Here is a 25077-nt window from a genome sequence, read left to right as displayed (position 1 = left end):
GGAAGAAATGGACAGTGACTGACCCAAGATAGTGTGCAAACAGAATGGTAAGAAAGGATGAGAAATCCAAGTGCTTGGAAGAAAAATATTGCTAAATTTGCGGTGATCATGCTAAAGTCTATATTAGATACAAATGAAAGATAATGCCAGGAACAACACCAGCTAACAACTGTAAATATAATGAGAAATGTCTGAGTAGCCTTAGTTAGTGATACTTGTAGCAAGAGGAAGAGTTAAATGCGGTGAAAGATTCCATGAGGTTTCGTTTGTGGATAAAAAAGAAGTATGCGTTCAAATTTTTAGTGTAATTAAATAGTATTTCATAATAGATGTGCTCTTTACTCAACTAGATAACATGGAGGTAGTATATATAGTTTCTTTTTTATGTTAGAGATGGTTCAAGTGAAAATGAGCTTAGCATGATGGGGTTTTGTTTGCTGTTGGCTAGAAGAGAGTCGAAAGGATTGCAAGCCATATTGCTACCAATTTAACCTCTACAAGTGGTGGCAGGAGAAAACATAACAGAGCAAATGGTACTCCAGGAAATATAGAACAGCAGATTGACAGCCACATCAGGAGCTTTCCAAGGCAGTCTTCACATTATAGCAGGAATAAGAGCACCAAGTATTCTCTCTCTCAATTATTAAATATATTACTGACATACATGATGTACCTGAAAACGTACAAATCTGAAGTGTACCAAATACAGGAAAAGCGACAGGAAACTCAGCCCATCATGTGTTACAATTTTTATCACAGACATTTCCAAAACAACTTTAATCATACATTTGGATGTCCCCAAACAGACACATGCAAGATAGGTGATACACTAAAAATCAGATTACTGGGACAACAATGGAAGATGAAAAGCAGAAATTAAAAGCTGAAAATCTGGGACATTTAACTAAAGCAGAAGTGTTTTATATAGACATTAAAGAAAAAACAAATGAAGCTGAAACAAATAAATATATAGACACACTCTTATTTGACTATCAGCAAAATATGCCATTGCCTAAGCAAAATATGACACTGTCTAAATTGCCATCCTCTGATGCCTTTTCTTCTCATCAGACCTGAATGTTTAATCCTTGTGTTTCTTCAGCATGACATCAACTATTTGGCTTTATCTGTATGACTGAATTGAATTTTATTTGATCCTGTAAGATTACATTGTGTACAGTAAATGTACATGTAATATAGGACATGTCAAAGTATTAACATTCATTATCACTTATTTTTCTACACCTTTAGCTTACATTTTTACATCACTGATAATGAATAACAATATATACAAATTTAATGGCATAAGTTTCTTTGGAAAGTCATTGTGAAATACACTATCTTGCAGGTTTTTGGGCAGACTTCAAAGTAGTCTGATACCAGAGTACTGGGGTTCTTTTTCTAGCATTGCCAGTCGGTGGGGTATGCTCCGTACTTCATTCTTCCTTCTTGTATTGTGGGTGTGTACACTAGCATTTGTAATCCAGTCCTCACTACCTTTTGTGATGTACATTATTGTTTTGTATATATACAATGATGAAAAAGTTAAGATACCTAAATTCTTGAAACAGTTTCTGCATGTTTCAGAGGTCTTTCTTCTTAAAATGGTCCTTTTTTTTTTTTTTTTTTTTTTTTTTTTTTTTTTTTTTTTAAATGTAAACACTCGTTTTGTCTCTTGTTTGTTTGAGTTTCCCCACACAGTCACTCCATACTGTAAGTATGGTTCGAAAAGTCCATGATACACTGTACACAGTATGTTTTTTCCATTTCAGTTCATTAACCACAAGAATATCTAAGAATCTAGCAGATTCTACTTCTTCCAGCCTTGTTCCATCAACCTCTAAATCCATGTCTACAGCCTTTTCCTTGTTTTTAAACACTGCATACATAGTCTTTTTTAGATTTATAACCGGTTCATTTTCCAACAGCCATTGAGCTGTGACATTTGCAGATATGTATGCCCTTCTCTCAAGCTGTTCCATATTTTGGTCACTATTTAGTATTGTCATGTCATCAGCATACAATATTTTCTATTCTTCCTCAACACCTATATCATTAACAAACACATTAAATAACAATGGCCCCATTACTGAACCCTGCAGCACTCCATATTTGATGGGTTTGCTTTCTGATTTGTACGAGTTTCCTAATGATACATACTGCTTGCAGTTGCACAAGTATGATTTTATTCATTCACCTGGTTGCCCCCGAATGCCATAGTTGCTTAATTTTTATATCAGCATTTCATGGTCAATGGTGTCAAATGCCTTTGAAAGATCCAGAAACATTGCAGAGACAACCTTTTTCTCATCTAAGGACTGTAAAATGTATTCTGTTAAGACTGCCAATTGCTGATTATGTAGATTTACCCTTTCTGAAACCATGTTGTGAGGGTATGAGAATGTTATGTTTGTCCAAATAGTTAACTAATCTGGTATACATAAGCATTTATAGGATTTTTGAGAAACCTGATATCAGTGAAACTGGTCTATAGTTGTTGGGACCATTCTTATACCCTTTCTTGTACACTGGCACTACCTTCGTTATCTTCAGTTTTTCTGGAAAAATTGCATCTCTGAAAGAACAGTTTGCTATGTTCAGCAGTGGTGTTATTATCTCCTCACATACCAGCTTTATTACATGATTTGATATTTCATCATCACCAGCTGATTTCTTGGACTTCAGTTTCTGTATAGTTTTGCGCAATTCGTCTTCCGTGACTGGTCTTAAGAACATAGTACTGCATGATCTTTTTGGTACCTTAATACCCTTCTGTTTTTGAGTATTTCTTTCCAATTTTAAGTTTTCTACTACACTGATATAGTTATTATTCAGTACGTTTGCTATTTCCATACCATCTGTGACCACTGTGTTGTCTATTTTAATTGATCTAGTAACTTCTTCTTTGTTTGACCCATCTTTTTCCTTTCTTTCAGCATTGATTGCATTCCAAGCTGTCTTTGCCTTGAGTTTTGAGTTCGCTAAGGTGGTGTACAGAAACCAGATGGCAGTTATAAGAGTCGAGGGACATGAAAGGGAAGCAGTGGTTGGGAAGGGAGTAAGACAGGGTTGTAGCCTCTCCCCGATGTTATTCAATCTGTATATTGAGCAAGCAGTAAAGGAAACAAAAGAAAAATTCGGAGTAGGTATTAAAATCCATGGAGAAGAAATAAAAACTTTGAGGTTCGCCGATGACATTGTAATTCTGTCAGAGACAGCAAAGGACTTGGAAGAGCAGTTGAACAGAATGGATGGTGTCTTAAATAGTTTGGACAAGAAGAGAATAGAAGCTTTCGAAATGTGGTGCTACAGAAGAATGCTGAAGATTAGATGGGTAGATCACATGACTAATGAGGAAGTATTGAATAGGATTGGGGAGAAGAGAAGTTTGTGGCACAACCTGACCAGAAGAAGGGATCGGTTGGTAGGACATGTTCTGAGGCATCAAGGGATCACCAATTTAGTATTGGAGGACAGCGTGGAGGGTAAAAATCGTAGGGGGAGACCAAGAGATGAATACACTAAGCAGATTCAGAAGGATGTAGGTTGCAGTAGGTACTGGGAGATGAAGAAGCTTGCACAGGATAGAGTAGCATGGAGAGCTGCATCAAACCAGTCTCAGGACTGAAGACCACAACAACAACAACATGGTGGTGTCAATTGCTCTTGCTTTGGCTTCTCTTACTGTTTTTCTATACTTATTTTTTAACATTTTATAGTTTTCAGCTTCGCCCATCTGTCTCACATCCTGAAGCTTCCTTTGCTGTTCTAGTATTTCACTGATACACTGTGTTTGATCTTGCTGCCTTTCTTGTCTCTTTACTTTGGGAAATGCTACATTAATATGGTACTTCATTGTTGAAATAGATGCATCAAATTTTTCGCCTACACTCTGGGCCTGTAGGGTTTTATTCCAGGTTTCCTTACTTAACACTGTTCTAAAGATGTTATTTTGTTCACTGATGATCCTAATTTCTTTGGTTGTTTGTTTTGGTTCTGATACTGTGTCGTTACTTCTGCAAAAGCTGATTAGTTGGCCATGATGATCAGATATTTCTGTATGAACTACATGTGACTCATAGTTACACATATTAGTAATTATGTTGTCAATAACTGTCTCACTTTGTGAAGTCACTCTTGTTGGTACAGTTATTGTTACTTTCATGTTATGCTGTATTAACAATTCTTCAAAATCCTGTCTTATTTTGTGTCTTTTCCCATGTCAATGTTGAAGTCTCCACATATAATAAGATTTTTCTTCATATTCATTCTCAATAAACTAGCATTTTTTTCAAAAAGATGCTAATATTGCCACATGGTGACCTGTACACAGAAAACACTATAAAATCCTCTGCCACTATACCAGTAACTTCAAAGCGTTTTTCTCTAGCTATGGGCAATGTAGCAGCTTCACTGTTTACATTCTTTGATAGAGTACCTATTTTAATATATATACAAATGACCCTCCCTTACATTTAGATCTGCAGAAGTAACTTTATTGAAACATTATGTATTTACTTTCAGTTAGTCCATGTTCACTTATGCATAATATGTCTGGTCTTACTTCACTCAGGAGAACTTCTGCTTCTAATTTTTTGTTACCAAAGTATTGAATATTTTGATGAAGTACTTTTATGTAATTTTTCTTTTGTTGGTTTACATGTTGTGAGCTGTATTCTGGGGCAAATTCCTTAGTATCGTCTTTTTTTGTATGGTGCTTATATTTTTCTTTTCCAGTTAGAGTGTATGATTTTTCACCCCCTTCAGGCCATATTAGTTTCCCTTGCTTCTAATGATTTTGCAGACATCTGCAAACATTCTGCTGAATGTTACAGACCCCAGTCTATTTAAATGCAAGTCATCCTTCGCTAGTGAGTTTTCACATAGGAATTTGTTTGGGTCTATAAAAATTGCCCCAAGACGATCACATTGTTCTTTAAGAGCACAGTTTATTTTGGCTATATATTTTTCACTCACCGACCTTCTGTTTATGATTCGCTAAGTATCAGCCAAGATCCTGCATACATATTTCTTGCAGAACGAATCATGTTTCTTGCTTCGTTTGCCATTTCTTCCTGACTGCTGCTCCTTAACGAATTCGTTGCAACGTGTATAAACACCCCTTTATAGTTATGTCTGGTTTCAGAATCTGGTTCTGTAGTATCTTGTCTTGCATTTACCATATTTTTAAAATGTTTACCGAGTTGTTGCGTTCTAATTCCAGGTCGTACGTCGATCTTGCAATTGGGGACAGCGATATTCTTCAGTAGCGAATCGCCAATTCCTAAAAAGTCATTTTCCTTTTGTTGCATATCTGTCGCCTTGTTTTTCCTTTTGCTGTATGTCACCACCTTCCATTTATATTTATCTTCCGGTTTTTGGCTTACTGAGTTTACTGAGACATCAAAGGGAACACTTGAAATGTTGTTGGTTTTTAAAGTCTGATCGGTCACTCGTATTTTCGCGATCTTCTTGCTTTTCTGTTTGACGGCTTTTACACACACAGGACTTCTTTTCTTGTATTAATGTATCGTTTTCTTTCTTGATGGTCGAAAGTTCAGTTTTTAATGCCTCAATGTCACTTTGTAGTGACTTTATAATTTCGTTTTTTGTATCAACTGCACTTACAAGATCGGCCATTTCGTCACGTAAACAACCGTGACATGTCCACGGAAAATCATCGCTGATGAACTTTAGGTTTACTTTCGTGCGCTTTTCGTGAAACCAGTAGTTGCATTTGATACACAGAATACCCTTCATCACACGCTTTTCACATTCTCTACACGAAGAACTGTTCATTTTTTGCCTTTTTACCGAGAGAGAAGCGTCACTACACTTTCCTATCGGTGTCATCTTGAACAGTGTGCACGGAAAAGAAAAGATCAAATGAAGTGATTTCTTTCTTAAAATACTAATTTGTTAATGTGCTTGAGCCATCTATTAAGACTCCCAACACTTTTTCAGATAGCTGCAGTGCACAAAATAAAAATTAGGCTGTGGTAAAGTATATTTCTGCCTGCATAAGGCAGCTAGGTTAGAAATTTAAAAAGGGAAATTGATAGGTTGAAGTTAACAACGAAGGAAAATACAGATTCCCATTTGCTGTAAGGCAAACACGTCAGGTTGCAGACAGGCACAATTAAAAGACACTCACATATAGCTTTCAGCCGCAGCCTTAATCACTGAAAGACACACACACACACACACACACACACACACACACACAACAAACAAGATGCCTCATGCACACACAACTGCCAACTCCAGCATCTCAGGTCAGAATGCAACACCACATGGGATGCAAGCAGCAATCTAGAGGGAGTGGGGAAGAGGGAGGGGAAAGGATAATAGTGTACATGTGGGAAGAGAGAGACAAACGCTGTCTGGTGGAGTGTGTATGGACTAGACTGCCAACAGCCACAGCGTCAGAAGGTTGTGGGGCAGGGAGGTGGGGGAAAAAGGAGCAAAAAAGGAGAGGAGCGGGGAAATCTACATCTACATCTACATCTACATTTATACTCCGCAAGCCACCCAACGGTGTGTGGCGGAGGGCACTTTACATGCCACTGTCATTACCTCCCTTTCCTGTTCCAGTCGCGTATGGTTCGCGGGAAGAACGACTGTCTGAAAGCCTCCGTGCGCGCTCTAATCTCTCTAATTTTATATTCGTGATCTCCTCGGGAGGTATAAGTAGAGGGAAGCAATATATTCGATACCTCATCCAGAAACGCACCCTCTCGAAACCTGGACAGCAAGCTACACCGCGATGCAGAGCGCCTCTCTTGCAGAGTCTGCCACTTGAGTTTGTTAAACATCTCCGTAACGCTATCACGGTTACCAAATAACCCTGTGACGAAACGCGCCGCTCTTCTTTGGATCTTCTCTATCTCCTCTGTCAACCCGATCTGGTACGGATCCCACACTGATGAGCAATACTCAAGTATAGGTCGAACGAGTGTTTTGTAAGCCACCTCCTTTGTTGATGGACTACATTTTCTAAGGACTCTCTCAATGAATCTCAACCTGGTACCCGCCTTACCAACAATTAATTTTATATGATCATTCCACTTCAAATCGTTCTGCACGCATACTCCCAGATATTTTACAGAAGTAACTGCTACCAGTGTTTGTTCCGCTATCATATAATCATACAATAAAGGATCCTTCTTTCTATGTATTCGCAATACATTACATTTGTCAATGTTAAGGGTCAGTTGCCACTCCCTGCACCAAGTGCCTATCCGCTGCAGATCTTCCTGCATTTCGCTACAATTTTCTAATGCTGCAACTTCTCTGTATACTACAGCATCATCCGCGAAAAGCCGCATGGAACTTCCGACACTATCTACTAGGTCATTTATATATATTGTGAAAAGCAATGGTCCCATAACACTCCCCTGTGGCACGCCAGAGGTTACTTTAACGTCTGTAGACATCTCTCCATTGATAACAACATGCTGTGTTCTGTTGGCTAAAAACTTTTCAATCCAGCCACACAGCTGGTCTGATATTCCGTAGGCTCTTACTTTGTTTATCAGGCGACAGTGCGGAACTGTATCGAACGCCTTCCGGAAGTCAAGAAAAATAGCATCTACCTGGGAGCCTGTATCTAATATTTTCTGGGTCTCATGAACAAATAAAGCGAGTTGAGTCTCACACGATCACTGTTTCCGGAATCCATGTTGATTCCTACATAGTAGATTCTGGGTTTCCAAAAACGACATGATACTCGAGCAAAAAACATGTTCTAAAATTCTACAACAGATCGACGTCACAGATATAGGTCTATAGTTTTGCGCATCTGCTCGACGACCCTTCTTGAAGACTGGGACTACCTGTGCTCTTTTCCAATCATTTGGAACCTTCCGTTCCTCTAGAGACTTGCGGTACATGGCTGTTAGAAGGGGGGCAAGTTCTTTCGCTTACTCTGTGTAGAATTGAACTGGTATCCCATCAGGTCCAGTGGACTTTCCTCTGTTGACTGATTCCAGTTGCTTTTCTATTCCTTGGACACTTATTTCGATGTCAGCCATTTTTTTCGTTTGTGCGAGGATTTAGAGAAGGAACTACAGTGCGGTCTTCCTCTGTGAAACAGCTTTGGAAAAAGGTGTTTAGTATTTCAGCTTTACGTGTGTCATCCTCTGTTTCAATGCCTTCATCATCCCGGAGTGTCTGGATATGCTGTTTCGAGCCACTTACTGATTTAACGTAAGACCAGAACTTCCTAAGATTTTCTGTCAAGTCGGTACATAGAATTTTACTTTCGAATTCACTGAACGCTTCATGCATAGCCCTCCTTACGCTAACTTTGACATCATTTAGCTTCTGTTTGTCTGAGCGGATGTGTTGGCAGAGGGCTGCAAATGAACCGCATGGGAAATGACAATGGGGAGGAGATGATAGGACTGAGGAGGTTGAAACTGTTGGATGGAGGGTGTGGGGACAGTATGTTACTGTCGGTTAGGTCGGGATCATTATGGGAGTGGAGAATGTGTCATAAGGACAACACCCATCTGTGCATTTCGGAAAAGCTGATGTGGAGGGAAGGATCCAGATGGCTTGGGTAGTGAAGCAGCCATTGAAATCAAGTGTGTTATGTTCAGCTGCATGCTGTGCCACAGTGTAGTCTACTTTGCTCGTGTCCCCTGTTTGGTGGTGGCCTTTCATTCCAGTGGACAACTGGTTGGTAGTCATACCAGTGTAAAACGCTGTGCAATGATTGCAGCAGAGCTGGTAAATGACGTGGCTGGTTTCAAAGATGGCCCAACCCCTGATAGGGTAGAGTAAACCTGTGACAGGACTGGAATAGGAAGTACTGGGTGGTTGGATTGGATGGGTTTTGCCCTCATGATCACCTATCACCGTGCCCTGAAATGAGGGACATCCTAGCTGAGGGTGGTGTTCCATCGCCCACTCAACCACCACAACATCCTAGTCCATCCCTATGCCACTCCCAAACCCACCTCCTTGCCCCAAGGATCATATCCCTGTGGAAGACGCAGGTGCAAAACCTGCCCAGTCCACCCACCCAGCACTTCCTATTCCAGTCCTGTAACAGGTATATTATGCCCCACCAGGGGCTACGCCACGTGTGAAGGCAGCCCAGTGCTTTACCTGTTCTGCTGCAATTACTGTGCAGTGTTTTATATTGGCATGACTACCAATCAGCTGCCCACCAGGATGAAAGGCCACCACCAAACTGTGGCCTAGAGCAAAGTAGACTATCCTGTAGGTGGCGCAGCATGCCGCTGAACAGAAAACACTTGATTTCATTGAGTGATTCACTACCAGAGCCATCTGGAGCCTCCCCCCCACCACCCCACCCCTCCCTCACCAGTTTTTCTGAACTGCACAGATGGGAGTTATCCTTACAACACATTCTCCACTCCAGCAATTAACCCGGCCTCAACCTGCGGTAACATACTTTCCCCACACCCTCCACCCAACAGTTTCCACCCCCTCTGTCGTACCATCTCCTCCCCATTCTCATCTCCCACCTTGCTTATTTACAGCCCTCTGACAATGTGTTCGTCTGTCTTTCCCCTCTTGCCTCCTTTCTTGGTCTTTTTTTCTCCACTTCCCTCCCCCATAACCTCCTGACACTGTGCCTGTTGGCAGTCTAGTCCCTGCACAGTCCACCAGACAGTGTTCGTCTCTCTCCCTGCCCGTACACTACTATCCCTTCCCTTTCCCCACCCCCTCCAGATTGCTGCTTGCAGCCCACATGATGTTGCACTCCAGCCCGAGATGCTGGAGTTGGCAGTTGTGTGTGTGTGTGTGTGTGTGTGTTTTGCTGACATAGGCTGTGGTCAAAAGCTACATGTGAGTGTCTTTTAACTGTGCCTGTCTGCAACCTGACGTATCTTCTTTACTGTAAGTAGCAGTTTGTCTTTTCCTACATTGTTGATGTTCCTGCCTGGAGTTTCCATTGTTGGATTGGTTGAAGTTAGATACAATGAGAAATAAAACTCAGTGGCAGCAGAAACAGGACTTCTGGTCACATGAATACAGGGTTATAAATACCAAATTAAACAGGGGAAATTCAGGAGTTGTTTTAATAATGAATAAGAAAATAGGAACGCAGGTAAGTTAAAATGAACATCGTACTGAATGCAGTATCATATCCAAGATATATGAGAATTCCACACCCACCACAATAGTATAAGTTTATATGCCAACTAGCTCTGCAGATAATGAAGAAGTTGAAGAAACATATGATGAGATAAAAGAAATTATTCAGATAGTTGAGGGAGATTGTGTTTGGGGACTGCAATTCAATAGTATGGTTTTGACCAGATTGTAAATTAAATCGACGCAGTCATGAAGATGGTTCATGAGGCAAGCGAAGCGTGCGTCATCGTCCAAAGCACAGACATTGAATGTTTGCTCAACCAGGTTAAACCAGAACTCCGGGTGAGCGGGTTTGAAGTCTGGTAGTTTCAGCAGATTCGGCGCTGCAGTCACTGCGGAGGTGCGCCTATTTCTTCGGATGGAAGTAGAGCATGCAGAAGATAGCGAGTCCGAATTATTGGCGTCCCGTAATGCGGGTATCGCGAAATTCACTTGACGCCGGAGGAGGTGGGGGGGGGGGGGGGGGGGGCTGAGAAGCGACGGATGCTCGAACAGTGTGAGGATTGTAGTCAAAATGTGCATTCCCATTGACGTGGTAGCTTGGAGAGAAGCCACAAGTACTCAAGAAAGCCGGTGAATGTCCGTTATGGACACTGTATTCATTTGACCGTGAGTGGTGGGGCTGGTTGTAGATGTACTGTCCAGCACAGAATTGTTGACTTGATTAGAAGCAACACAAGGATCCCACACATGTCCACTAGGATGCACACTCAGTGTGATATTTGCTGTTTGGCGAGCATTGAGCACCTGTTGACTAGCCAGCACAGAAGGATACACACGTGGCGGGAACTGATTCGAGTTTGAAGTTACTACTGGATTTTCCAAAGTAGCAAAGCTTCGCTCGACACCATGAACTGTAATGAATTGTGCGTTCGACACAGGAGTAGAAATGTTCTGAACAACACTCTGTGGAGAACACGTGGAAAGGTCTAGGCTAACAAAGCCAGAGTCCACGACCGTTGGCAGTTGGAAGAAACTGGCGGCACTCGATGAATTCCACTGCATGTTCAGGCTGAAGGATTCTGAAGAGTCTTGCGGCATGTCCACTACGACGGCAGGAGTGCTGGAGAGATGTTGCTGAAATCCGGGCGGCGGTGAGTGCTGAAAGACCATTGTCTGAAGCTGAACAACGGCCCTCGCGATCGTGAAGAAAACCGACGCGGTAGGCGCGTAAATAACCTTCAGGCGGTAACTCGGACGCGTATTACACAAAAAATGGGGGTCACCAGTGAGGGGATAGGATATAGTCGTAGGTAAACAACTAGAATTCTCTCAGATACAGATTTAATAGCACTTCGCTTCTACACAGATACAAGTCCGGAGGCTAACTGCCGTTAGTGGGCAACATCCTGCCCAAAGCCCTCTCCTCAAAGATAGCACACTTATACACTGAACAAATATCGATATTTATGGTACTCTACGCCACAAGCTTTTGAGAAGATCTGTTTGGATTCTGGAGAAATGTGGGCACATGCAAGGCAATACTGACCCTACGACTTATCTTAGATGATAGATTAGAAATGGCAAACCTATGTTTACGGCATTTTTAGACTTAGAGAATACTTTAGACAATGCTGACTGGAATACTCTCTTTGAAATTCTACATGTAACAGGGGTAAAATCAGGGAACAAAAGGCTGTTTATAACTTGTACAGAAACCAGGCGGCAGTCATAAGAGTCGAGGGACATGAAAGTGAAGTAGTGATTGAGAAGGGAGTGAGACAGGGTTGAAGCTTATCCCCAAAATTATTCAATCTGTATATTGAGCAATGAGTCAAGGAAACCAAAGAAAAATTTGGAGAAGGAAATAGAGTTCAAGGAGAAGAAATAAAAACTTTTTGGTTTGCTGATGACATTGAAATTCTGTCGGAGACAATAAAGGACTTGGAAGAGCAGCTGAATGGAATGGACAATGTCGTGAAAGGTGGATATAAGATGAACACCACCAAATGCAAGACAAAGATAACGGAATGCAGTCGAATTAAATCAGGTGATGTTGAGGAAATTAGATTAGGAAATGAGTCACGTACAATGGTAGAAGTGTTTTACTACTTGGGGAGTAAAATGACCTATGATGGCCAAAGAACATAAAATGAAGATTGACAATGGCCAAAAAAGCATATCTGAAGAAGAGAAATTTGTTAACACTGCATATAGACTTAAATGTTAGGTAATGAGGGTTAGGTAATGAGGAGGTACTGAATAGAATTGAGAAGAAAAGAAATTTGTGGCACAACCTGAATCAGTTGATACAACACATTCTGAGACATCAAGGGATCACTAATTTAGAACTGGAGGGAAGTGTGTGTGTGTGTGTGTGGGGGGGGGGGGGGGGGCGTTAAATTGGTAGAGGAAGATTGAGAGATGAATACAGTAAGCATATTCAGAGGGTGTAATTTGCAGTAGTTATTCAGAGATGAAGAGCCTTGCACAGGTTAGAGTAGCACAGAGAGCTGCATCAAACCAGTCTTCGGGTTGAAGACCACAACAACAAGTATGGGGAGATTTGAAAATGTACACTGATTTCCAGAACTAGGCCATAGCTTCCTGCCTTGCAAAGGATGTTTTGAATTACACTGAACAAACTTAGGGAAAAAAGAATCAATTTATTTACCTGAAGTATATAAAAAAAACTGGTTAAGAAAATGTTGTTAATGAAGTTCAGGGTCACTGATGTTGAACAGGGTCATTTTCAAAACTATGTCAGTTAACTAAAGCTAAAATTCCTTAAAAGTATGAAGAAAAGGATGAATAAAAAATTCAGTGTATCTAGATATCATATGTTCTGCAATTCAAGTGCATCAGATGCCTTGCTATGTTGTGACCACCGGAGTGGACTGCACTATGAAGAGTTTTATTTGATGAAGTCTGCACCACAAATAACACTCACGGCAAAGCCTGTGTATAACCTGCAAAGCCTGTGTATAACAGTAGGCATCCTGTTAAAGATGCCAAACTCAAGAGTACAATGAAACTAGAACTGAAGATGGAAGAATGACTGTTCAGGCTGTACATATCTGTCAATAAGAAATGTTCTTTCACCTCTGTGTGGTGTGCTTCATTGATGACCCTTACTTTGAATTAGGACTCAATTGTGGTTTCAATGTGACGCTGTTTGGAGGATATGCCAGGTATTTCACAATCTGTACATTACCATGGCTTCAATTGGCAATATGAAGGCCATTGCCTATATGGACAGGAACTGGAATACAAGCGGTACATCTTTCCTACAGCAGTAAGTCAGCTACTCATAAGGCATTCATTGGTGTTATCAGAGATGTTGGTCAGGATCCAACAAAATTGCAAAATGCAATAGCTGGGATTACATGTTGAGTTTGATAAACAAGTACTTTTATTTGGACAGTATGTCATCAGTGGCTTGAAAACAATGAAGAAAAGCTCAATACTTGGGACAAATTCCACAACGATTTGAAGAAAAGATTTGGTGACAATCAACAGTAAACCCACTTAGCAGAAATGTACCACAATCTTCTGGTAAAGGATGTCACAAAATAATAAGTCATCAAGTGGTGCCAGAGCATTGAGGAAATGCAACAAAAAGGCAGATGAAATGGTCAGCTCCCAAACGGGTCTCTATGGCTGTCACCGAAGACCACCATAACCTTACTTCTCCCATATACCAGGTAGTAAGAGAAGACATACAGTAGTGTATGGCAGCCAGAAATGTAAGACCAAGTATACAAGAGACAGCAGGCAAGAATGTTGAACCCATATGTTAGGAGGTGATAGAGAATGATGAAAAAGAGGTGTATTGATCTTTGGCATCCATCTTCATCACTATCTGAACACACCTTGAAGAATGGGCTAGGGCAAGTCAGTCTTACTGTGCCACTATTAAATGACACCAATGCAGGTAGACGCAAGTCGCACACCAACTAGGATGCCTCAACAGAGGAAAAACCACTGCTCTGTTTTCACTGTAGACACCGTGGACACATTATACACTACTGCAGAGAGAGAAAACAGGTGTTCAGTGACTATTATGCTGCCAGATGTTAACCATCACAATAGCCTTATAGATGCCAGTCACCTGCAAATGATTATAGTCAAGATGGCCACCGAGTAAGTGACGCCAGAAACCATTTCCAGAAAGTTAAGTGATTTAGACAGGAATATAATTTAGTTTAACGCCGACAACAAATTAAATACATGCATTAGTGTATCATTTAGTCTTGCCGTTAAAGGTTTGACTTTTCTTTGCGTATTTTTTCAGAAAACACGAAAAGATCGTAACTTCGCGAAGTCGCACTTAGGCTTAAATTTTGTAAACGTGTTTGTTTCTTGTTTCACGGTAATTTAACTAATTTCTCGGTAACAAATAAGTAAACTACCGTAAATAGCGTGTAACTTCATTGTTTTAATACAGATTTCAGAAAAACAGTGTAACTTTATATCAGAAACTTGCTTATATACATTTGTTTATAGGCCTAATTCTCGTAACGTTTTTGGAGAATCAAAGTTAAAGTATCTCGCTTAATTGTCCTTTTTTCATTCCATCGAGTGAAATATAGAATAAATAGCGTATACCTTCATTGTTTTAATACAGATCTCAGAAAAACAGCGGAATTTTAAATCAGAAACTTGCTTATATACATTTGTGAATAGGCTTAATTCTTGTAACGTCTTTTTTGATTTTCGGTAATTTAATTGATTTATTCTAGCTAAAGTATTATTTTTGCCATGAGTGAGAAGTGCCTGACTTGCTGTAGAATTGTTAGTTCCGGGGTTTGGTGTGATGGATGCAGTAGTTTTTTTCACTGGGGGGACTGCAGTGGCGTGGGTGTCGGGAAAGTGGATCAGGCTCATCAGTGGTTATGTAGGATTTGCAGCAGAGATAGGAAGATAGTGGAACAGGAGGGGAAAATTGCTGCCCTTCAGGCTGAGCTAGATCAGGCTAGGGAAGATCTGGACAGGTTAAAGAGGGAGAAGGGCAAAGAGAGGTGGGAAGTGGCAACAGGTAGCAGAAGGAACAGGCCTAGAACTAAGTCTGACAGTTTTGTGGTGAATGTCAAAAATAAGTTTGACCTGTTGCTTCAGTTAGAAACTGATGAGCCTCAAGCAGAGGTAGGTGTAGACAGGACACAACAAACTTTCAATAGGAAATTGAAAAAGAATGTAGGAAAGCCATCTAAAAGGAAGAAAGTTTTGTTGTTAGGCAGTTCTCATGCCAGAGGTGTAGGCCAACTTCTGCAGGAGGAATTAGGACCAGAATACCAGGTCACAAATTTTTTCAAACCAAGTGCTAGTCTGGATCAGGAGACAGAGGATTTAGGTTCACTCTGTAAAGGATTTACCAGGGAAGACACCATGGTTATTGTGGGAGGGCCAGGGAACAGCATAGACAGAGATCCTGGGTACAGTATAGAATGTGACCTGGTAAAGATTGCATCGGCATCGAGACACACCAATGTTGAATTTGTATCTGTCCTGAGACACCATGACCAGCCTCATTTGAACTCTTCTGTTGGGAGAGTTAATTTGGAGTTGGAACGGCTGCTTGGGTCGGGTGCGCGGGCTCATACTGGTGTGGTTCCTGTTGATTCTCTCAGTAGGTGGGACTATACCAGGCACGGCCTACATCTCAACAGGAAAGGGAAGGGGAAACTGGCTGGGGTACTAGCAGGAAATTTAAGGGGGGGAGGCACTGCCATGAATGGTAAAATACCAGTGGTTACAGGTGTTGGAGCAGCACCTTTTTTAGGATAGGTAAGACAGAAACATGTCAAGTTCTACGAGAGGTCAGGATTGAAAAAAATCTTCAGTTTAGGAAAGAAATTAAACAGCACAATTCTAGCACATTGGATCACCAATCACAGCTGTCAATTATAAATTTTCACCAATCACCAGAAATTTTATCTCCACCAAGTTGTATCTCAGTCCTAGGTAATTGCATTGATGAATTAAAGCCACCCAACCCAGTTGACATAATCTGCCTCTCTGAACACCATGTGACCACTGGTATAGCAACTAGGCCTAAGCACAATGAGAAACTCAGACAGGAGAGTACTGCAAATGTTAGAATAAGGAAAGGTTCTCATAAAAGTATAATTAAAAATAATGTAAGTATATTTCATCAAAATATTGGGAGTTTAAAGAATAAAATAGATGAGCTTCTGGTTTGTTTAGAAGATTGAGAAGCTGAGGATGAAATAGATATACTATGCCTGTCTGAGCATCACATTGTTACTGATATGGATAAGGTAAATGTAAGTGGATATAAGCTCTCTGCACATGTAATGAGAGAAAATATGGAGAAAGGAGGAGTTGCCATATATGTCAAAAGTTATCATTGTGCAAAAAGTATAGAAACAAAAAAGTTTTGTGTAGAGAAACATATAGAAGCATGTGCCTGTGAGCTTAAATTAAATAAAGGCACATTTATAATTGTAACTGTATATAGGTCCCCATCAGGAAATTTTCATCTATTTCTGAAAAATTTGGACTCCTTGTTGTGCTATCTGTCAGACAGGGGGAAGCAAATTATTATTTGTGGGGACTTCAATGTAGATTCTCTGAAAGAGGGTAATAGGAAAAATGATCTTGAAGTATTACTCGGTTCTTTCAATTTGACACCCGTTATTGATTTTCCTACTCGGGTGGTAAAGGATTGCAGCTCACTGATAGATAACTTCTTTATAGACCAAGATAAGTTTAACCAGATAAATGCTCAGCCTGTTGAGAATGGTCTTTCTGATCATGGTGCACAGCTAGTTACAATATATGACATAGCTCCATTCAGCAATACTAAACAGTCCTCCAAAGTAGTACGTTCAGTCAACGAGTTAACAATTGCAAATTTCAGGGAAAGCCTACAGCAGTTAGACTGGGATGAGGTGTACCGTGAACCTGATGCCAATTTAAAATATAATTTATTTCATGACATTTTTGTAAATGCATTTGAAAACTGCTTCCCCAAGAAAATAGTTAAATATACTTGTAAGAAACCTTGTACCAAACCATGGCTTACTAAGGGTATAAAAATATCTTGTAACCGGAAAAGGGAAATGTATCTGACAGCAAGAAAGAGTAGTGACCCAGAAACTATCAAACATTATAAAAACTACTGTGTTATATTACGAAAAGTTATTAAAAAATCCAGAAGTATGTGTATCATGTCTGAAATCAGCAACTCTGTTAATAAAATTAAAACAATTTGGAATATTATTAAAAGAGAAACAGGTCAACCAAGAGCACAGGAAGACAGTATTACCATCAAATTGAATGAAAACTTTACGAACAAAAAGTCAGAAGTTGAAAATATTTTTAATAATCATTTTCTAAATGTTGTGGATATAGTAGGATCCAGGTGTTCATTAGAAGATGCTAGGCTGTTAATGGAAGAGGCCATACCTATGCAATTTGATACAATTGAAATCTCACCCACTTCTCCCTCTGAAATTGGGAAAATAATAAACTTGCTTAAAAGCAAAAACTCACATGGAATTGATGGCATTTCCAGCAAAATACTAAAAGCTTGTTCTCAACAGATAAGTAAGATTCTCAGCCACCTGTGTAATAGCTCTCTGGAACAGGGCATTTTCCCTGATAGACTGAAATATGCTATTGTTATACCTTTGCATAAAAAGGGGGATAGATCTGATGTCAACAATTACCGTCCAATCTCCCTTCTAACAGCTTTATCCAAAATTTTTGAGAAAGTGATGTATTCAAGAGTAGCTTCACATATCTGTAACAATGAAGTACTAACAAAATGTCAGTTTGGTTTCCAGAAAGGTTTTTCAACAGAAAATGCTATATATGCTTTCACTAATCAAATTTTGAATGATCTGAATAACCGAACACCACCCATTGGGATTTTTTGTGATCTCTCAAAGGCTTTTGATTGTGTAAATCATGAAATTCTGCTAGACAAGCTCAAGTATTGTGGCATGAGTGGAACAGTGCACAAATGGTTTAATTCGTACCTAACTGGAAGAGTGCAGAAAGTTGAAATAAGTAGTTCTCATAATATGCAAAGATCAGCACATTCCTCAAACTGGGGAACTATCAAGAATGGGGTTCCACAAGGGTCAGTCTTGGGTCCTTTGTTGTTCTTAATATATATTAATGACTTGCCATTCTATATTCATGAAGAGGCAAAGTTAGTTCTCTTTGCTGATGATACAAGTATAGTAATCACACCTGACAAACAAGAATTAACTGATGAAATTGTCAATACTGTCTTTCAGAAAATTACTAAGTGGTTCCTTGTAAACGGACTCTCACTGAATTTTGATAAGACACAGTACATACAGTTCCGTACAGTGAATGGTATGATGCCATTAATAAATATAGACCTTAATCAGAAGCATATAGCTAAGGTAGAATATTCAAAATTTTTAGGTGTGTCCATTGATGAGAGATTAAACTGGAAGAAACACATTGATGATCTGCTGAAACGTTTGAGTTCAGCTACTTATGCAATAAGGGTCATTGCAAATTTTGGTGATAAACATCTTAGTAAATTAGCTTACTACGCTTATTTTCACTCGTTGCTTTCATATGGCATCATATTTTGGGGTAATTCATCACTGAGGAATAAAGTATTTATTGCACAAAAGCGTGTAATCAGAATAACAGCTGGAGTCCGCCCAAGATCATCCTGGAGACATTTATTTAAGGATATTCACAGTAGCTTCTCGGTATATATACTCTCTTATGAAATTTGTTATTAACAACCAAACCCAATTCAAAAGTAATAGCAGTGTGCATAACTACAATACTAGGAGAAAGGATGATCTTCACTATTCAAGATTAAATCTAACTTTGGCACAGAAAGGGGTGAATTATACTGGCACTAAAGTCTTTGGTCACTTACCAAATAGTATCAAAAGTCTGACAGATAACCAACAAGTATTTAAGAAGAAATTAAAAGAATTTCTGAATGACAACTCCTTCTACTCCATAGAGGAATTTTTAGATATAAATTTAAAAAAAAATATTTAAAAAAATAAAAATAAATAAAAACAAAAAACAAAAAAATGAAAAAGTTGTTGGATGTTGTTAAATTAACTTAATTATGTCATGTATTGGAAAATTTGACACGTTCCACATCATTACGAAATATTGTATTCATGATCCATGGAACTAGTATTAATCTAATCTAATTTAATCTCTAATCTAATCTAATCTAAGCCAAAACTCATTGGTGTCTTATTGGACGAGGCCGCTCCCCAACATGCCATAGCCATTCCCCATTGCCGTACAGATACACCATCTGCTTGCCTAGGCACCAAAATCAGGAAAACTAAGTGAGGCAACCATCTATGAAGGTGAGGCCACCACAGACGGAAATCCTCCATAGATGACAGTTAATAAGGTGACACGAAATCTCACCAGTATCTTTATCAATCGCCAACCAGTCCAGGTACTAGTGAGCTTCCTTTTCTGCAACACTGAATGCTTATCGACACATCGACAGTCAATCAGTCAGGGCAATAGCTGACTCAGCTTCCCACTTTTCTGTAATGTTGAATGCTTATCCTCACCAGCTAATGATGTTCCGTGATACAAAAGCAATTGCGCTGACGGTTGTGAATGGGAAATACATCCAAGCAATAAGAACATGTATTGCAAGAATAACTATCAATGACAGAACACGGCCTTTTGAATCTGTCACTTTAACGGAATGCAGTCGTGTTATTCTTGGGTGTGACTTCTTTTCAAGTGTCGAAGTGTTCACGTATTGTGCAACATCAGTACTTCAGATTGGTAAAGCTAATCCAAAAATCACATATAACAAAGATTGCTAAGGGCAGTTGTTTGCCTTTGAAGACATTGTCCTGCCACCACCAATGAGAAGCATTTCAGTCCAGTCACCAATTGAGACGCACAGTTCAACTGTGAAGCTTCTGTCAACTGCAAAAAATTACTCAGATTCACTAAAGGATTCTACATGCCACCAAAGGTCATAAGCACAACATGTAGTCAAGGAAAACTTTGGATCACTGTCATAAGTTGCCACAGCTCATCCCTAAAGGTTTGTGCTTAGGGACAGTCAAACTAATCTAGGAAGGGCAGATGTAGGGAAAAATTGCAAAGAAATTAAAATTTCTTTTATTCTGTAATTTATTAGATTGATTCTTTAAGAATAACAACACAAAGTTTCATAATCGAATTCTGTTTAGAAATATGTTTTAAAAAAGTTTGTTTGGGCATTTGCACCTGCCTGCCCCTTCTTTCTAGGCTGTGATACACACCTTCTCTACATTTGAAATTTTTTGTAAGTTAATTTTTCGTTCACACAATCTAAACAAAGGAACTGCAGATGAATCAATAAGGCTGTGAGAAAGATTATCTTTGCTTGTTCCTTTGTTTATAATGTTTTTTTTTAATAGCATATGCTACAAACTTATTTCAGTTTTTAGTTTTATACAAACTTATTTCAGTTTTTAGTTTTGCATATATCAACCTATTTTGCTCGAAACGGGTCATAACAGTGGATGCATATTAAAAAAAAAAAAAAAAAAAAAAAAAAAAAAAAAAAAAAGAGGAAACAGTGAATATTGCGTGTAACAGGTACAGGAAATTTAAATACCAGTGCTACAAATGCTGCTCCTAAGTGTGAAGAACAATTTTCTACGAAGTCACTGAGTTCATTGAAGAAGAAAATTAGTAAAGGAATTGATGATGGTGTGTATAGTGCCAAAGATGATTTTTCCAGTAGATTTAGGTTAACTGACTTAGGAATACTTGTCCATATGATTAACGTTTCACATGCATGTGGTAATTGTGGGTAAAAGGGCCTTAGACTGTATGATGACAGTGACAGAACTGGCATTGTAAGTAATATAAATATTTTGCGTAAATTTTGTGAATATGATGTTCAGTTCAAGGCTTCTGCTCTTCATGGGAAGATGTATGAGCGACTACGAGATTTTCTTACGCCACGAGATGCTTAGGTGTAGGCAGACAAGGCACAAATTTGCTTTGTGGCTTGATGAACAGTGACTAGACTCAGTGATTACAACAGAACACTCCTCAGCGCTCTTGAAGTTGAGTGCAAGGAGGACATGAAAGCAGCTATTGAGGAAGCTGTAGATATTAACAATGAAGGTGAAGAAGGACACTGTGTAGTAAAGACCAGTCTGTGCATCTATTGTGATGGGACCTGGATGAAGAGGGGCAATACATCACTTCACGGCATATCATCTGTCATTAGAGTGGATACAGGGAAAATCTTAGACTTCCAAGTAATGAGTAAATATTACTCTCAGTGCGACACAAGAAAAAACAACGATGACAGTGAAAATTAAGGTGTCAAGTTGTGGGATGGAAGAAGCTGGGATGAAACTAATATTCCAAAATTCATCTGAACAATTTGGTGTTAGGATGTGAAGTGTCTAGGTGATGGAGATTCCAGTGCTTTCAAGACTGCTTTGGAGAGCAATCCTTATGGCTCCAAAACTGTAATTGAAAAACTGGAATGTGTAAGGGCATGTTCAAAAATGAATGAGAGGTAGACTTCTCAGACTGAAGAACGCAATGAGAGGTAAGAAACTAGAAGATGGAAAACCACTGGGAGGTGTTAAACTGACAGACACAGAAATTCACACTTTACAAATATATTATGGAAAATGTATCAGGGATAACTTAAATAGTGTGAAAACAATGCGACAAGCCATATCGTGTGAACAATATTCTTTCACAAACTTTCCACAGATGATAATCCCCAACATTCCCTTTGTGACAAATCATGGTGCAACTATCTTCAGGCAGTAGCCAGTGGAAAGCCATACACCCACAAACATGGTTTGCCACTTGCTGTTTTAGATGTTATAAAACCAACTTTCAGGTACCTAGTCAACCATGTACTGCTGAAAAAATGTGTACCTGGGAAAACACAGAATACAAATGAGAGCTAAAATCACCTTATATGTATGTGTTGTCCGAAAAGCAATATTCGTTTCCTCAATTGTTGTGAAGATATCTGCATGTGATGCCTGTCTAGTGTTCAATAGCGGAAGTGTAGGTCAGATTAAGTGCTTGAAGAGCCTAAGCTTCCATCCAGGTGCATTCTCACTAAAAATACTCAAAAAGATTGATGAAGTGTGAATGGACAAACCTCAGCCAGCGGAAGAAAAAATGCAAACATTGGCTAGGCAAAGGAGGCAGAGGAAGAGATTACTCCAGGAAGATGAGGAAGAGAATAAAGATTATTGATATCAGCATTAGTCACTAGACGTATAGCAATATTGTCAAAAATTGGAATAACACAGAACTGAAAAATTAATATCAAAGCAACTATGACCGTAAACAAAAATTTGTTCCACGTGCTTTATTAGCCTCTTATGCAGATGTAAACTGTGAAATTCCAGTTTTATTGCTTGATTAGTTTACAAGAAAAGGTACAATGGTAATTAAAATTTCAAATTCTTATAAAATGTATGTCAAAGCGTATTTTCCAACAAAAATGACACAGAATATCAAGCATTATGCTGTACATAATAATCTCAAGTCTTAATAGTTTCACTGTAATATTTTTGGAGATATAGATGTTCAAGTACACAAATGCACTTTGCCCTATGTCTGTCTTTAATGTCATTGACAAAGAATTGTTCTCCATTACCACTACAGACAATGCAGGGGAGGAAGCTACCATTGAAATGCCAACAGGATCCGGGCTCACTAAGGAACAATGTCGGCAAGTAATAGTCATTTTGTGTCAGTTTTTGGATGTTCTTAAATCTATAGTGGTGAAGGAACAAACAAGTGGCCCACGATAAAACATTGTATGAATACTGAGGATCATCCACCAATTAGTGAGCACTAATACAGTATAGCTATCTAAGCGACTGATAATCCAGGAGGATGTAGAGAATATGTTGCAAGATGATATCGTTGACCCTTCAGAGAATCCTTGGTCCTCTCCGATGGTCCTTCTGAAGAAGAATGATGGCATATTGTGTTTCTGCATTGGCTATTGACAGATGAAAAAATCACGAAGAAAGATGTATATCCATTGCCATGCATTTATGACAGCCTGGACTGCTTGAAAGAATCAAAGTTTTTATCTATTGTGGACATGCAGTCAAGTTACTGACAAATTGAGGCGGAGAAAGGCAACAGAGAAAAAAATGCTTCATAATTCCTGATGGCGTCTATGAGTTACAATTGTGCCAATTTGGCTGTGCAACGCTCCAGCCCCCTTTGAATGTATGATGGACCATCTGTCTTGACCTTAAATGTAAATGTGCCTTTACTATCTGGATGAGTTTGTCATTTTTTGACGACATTTGAAGAACATCCAAGCCAACTTAAAACCATGCTAAAGTTTGCTCAGATTTTACGTCTCCACCCGAATCTGAGAAAGTGCTTCTTCATCACACAAGAAATAAAATTTTGGGACACCTAGTGAATGGTGATGGAGTCCTACTGCAAGGAGATGCAAAATTTTCCTGGAACAAGGCAGAACAACGAGTGGAAACTGATGGATAACTACCTGCACTGATTACTTCACCCACAATGCCGTCACCAAAGTTGTGCCGGCTGAGGAAGCACTGGAAATTGTGAAGTTCCTCGTAGAAGACATCATTTTGAACCACAGAACACCTCATGTGATGATCTCTGTTCATGGAAAGGTTTACCAGCCAAGATTTGCATCACAAATAATTTCAAGTTGCAACATAATCCACAGGATGAAAACTGCCTACCACACAGCACAAATGTATGGCCTTACAGAATGATTTATTGAGACTTTGGCAGATATGCTCTCAATGTATGCTGATGTCAAACAGAGAGATTGGGATGCAATATTTTCCTCAAGACATCGGCATACAACACAGTGTAGCAAGACAATACAGGTTTCACACCATTCTTTCTGCTCCATGTTTGCGAGGCTGAAATGACAATAGATACACTGTTCTCATTTCAACCAGATGATACTCAGGATGAATACATGGAACACCTGATTGCCAGGACTGAAGAAGCAAGGGAATGGACCTTGGCCGCTCTGAAGAAAGACCGAGAGTGCTATTATGCTAAAATCCGCCGAGTGAGACACACTTTGGGAGACAATATGGATTGTTATGTCCATGGAGAACTGGTACTATCAGAAAAGCTACTAAAGTGCTACTTTGGGCCATACTGTATCCTTTGTCGCTTGTCGAAACTCACATAAGAAGTCGGGAATTATGACTCTTCATCAAGAAGACAAAAGTGTGGAGATGTCATTCATGTTCTCCATATGAAGCACTGCTATAGTTTAGAGGTTATTGGTATTAGCACAAATAGACATATTTTGAAAAGATTATTTCTTTTTGTGCCATATTTAAGTATTTGCCTTTACAAAACCGTTAATTAAGGCCACTGTTTTGCACATGTGATTTGCATTCCTTCATTTTTTTCATTAGCCTTTGTGTTCCAACTTCCTCTTCTACTTGCTGTGTTCTGTCTCACTTTCAATCTTCAGTTTTTCTTCTCTTCAGTTCATCTGCTAGCAGTAGCATCAGTTTCATTCTTTTCATGAGTTTCTTTGTTATTATGCTGCAGATAATCTTCATATTTATTGCCAACATAGCAAAGATATTGAAAAAGACATGTACTGGCTATCTCTTCCATACAATCTTTGTAGTATTTTTATGGGTCGTTTGGTTAATAACATTAACTCTGTACTTCGTGCTGTTACAGAAAGAAACAATTTTCTTCTTTCTTTCTTTGCTTCAGCAAGCAAAGTATACATGAGTATCATTCTTGTTTTTCTTTCCTTGATATATATTCCATCAGTGACAGGATTGTGGTGAAGTATACTTCAATGTTTAAGTTTTTCACCACAGCGTAACAATGCCAGCCATATGTGCTGGTGAAACGTCAGAAAAATCATCCAACAAATGTCAGCTGAAGAACCTGAGACAGAAGCCAAAAGGGAGTTTGTCATCAAGGGATTTACTGTAAACTTTGCACCCTTTTGAACTAAGGCACTGGTGA

General features: G+C 39.3%; 1 protein-coding gene across 1 annotated transcript in view; it reads right to left on the bottom strand.

Moving 5' to 3' along the window:
• Positions 1-25077, bottom strand: part of LOC126153247 (NFX1-type zinc finger-containing protein 1-like) — a 453816-nt gene that overhangs the window by 39640 nt on the left and 389099 nt on the right. The gene's annotated exons all lie outside the window — the stretch shown is intronic.

Source organism: Schistocerca cancellata, chromosome 2 (genome assembly GCF_023864275.1).
Source record: "Schistocerca cancellata isolate TAMUIC-IGC-003103 chromosome 2, iqSchCanc2.1, whole genome shotgun sequence".
NCBI classification, from domain to species: Eukaryota; Metazoa; Arthropoda; class Insecta; order Orthoptera; family Acrididae; genus Schistocerca; species Schistocerca cancellata.
This window is presented reverse-complemented; position numbering and strand designations above follow the sequence as displayed.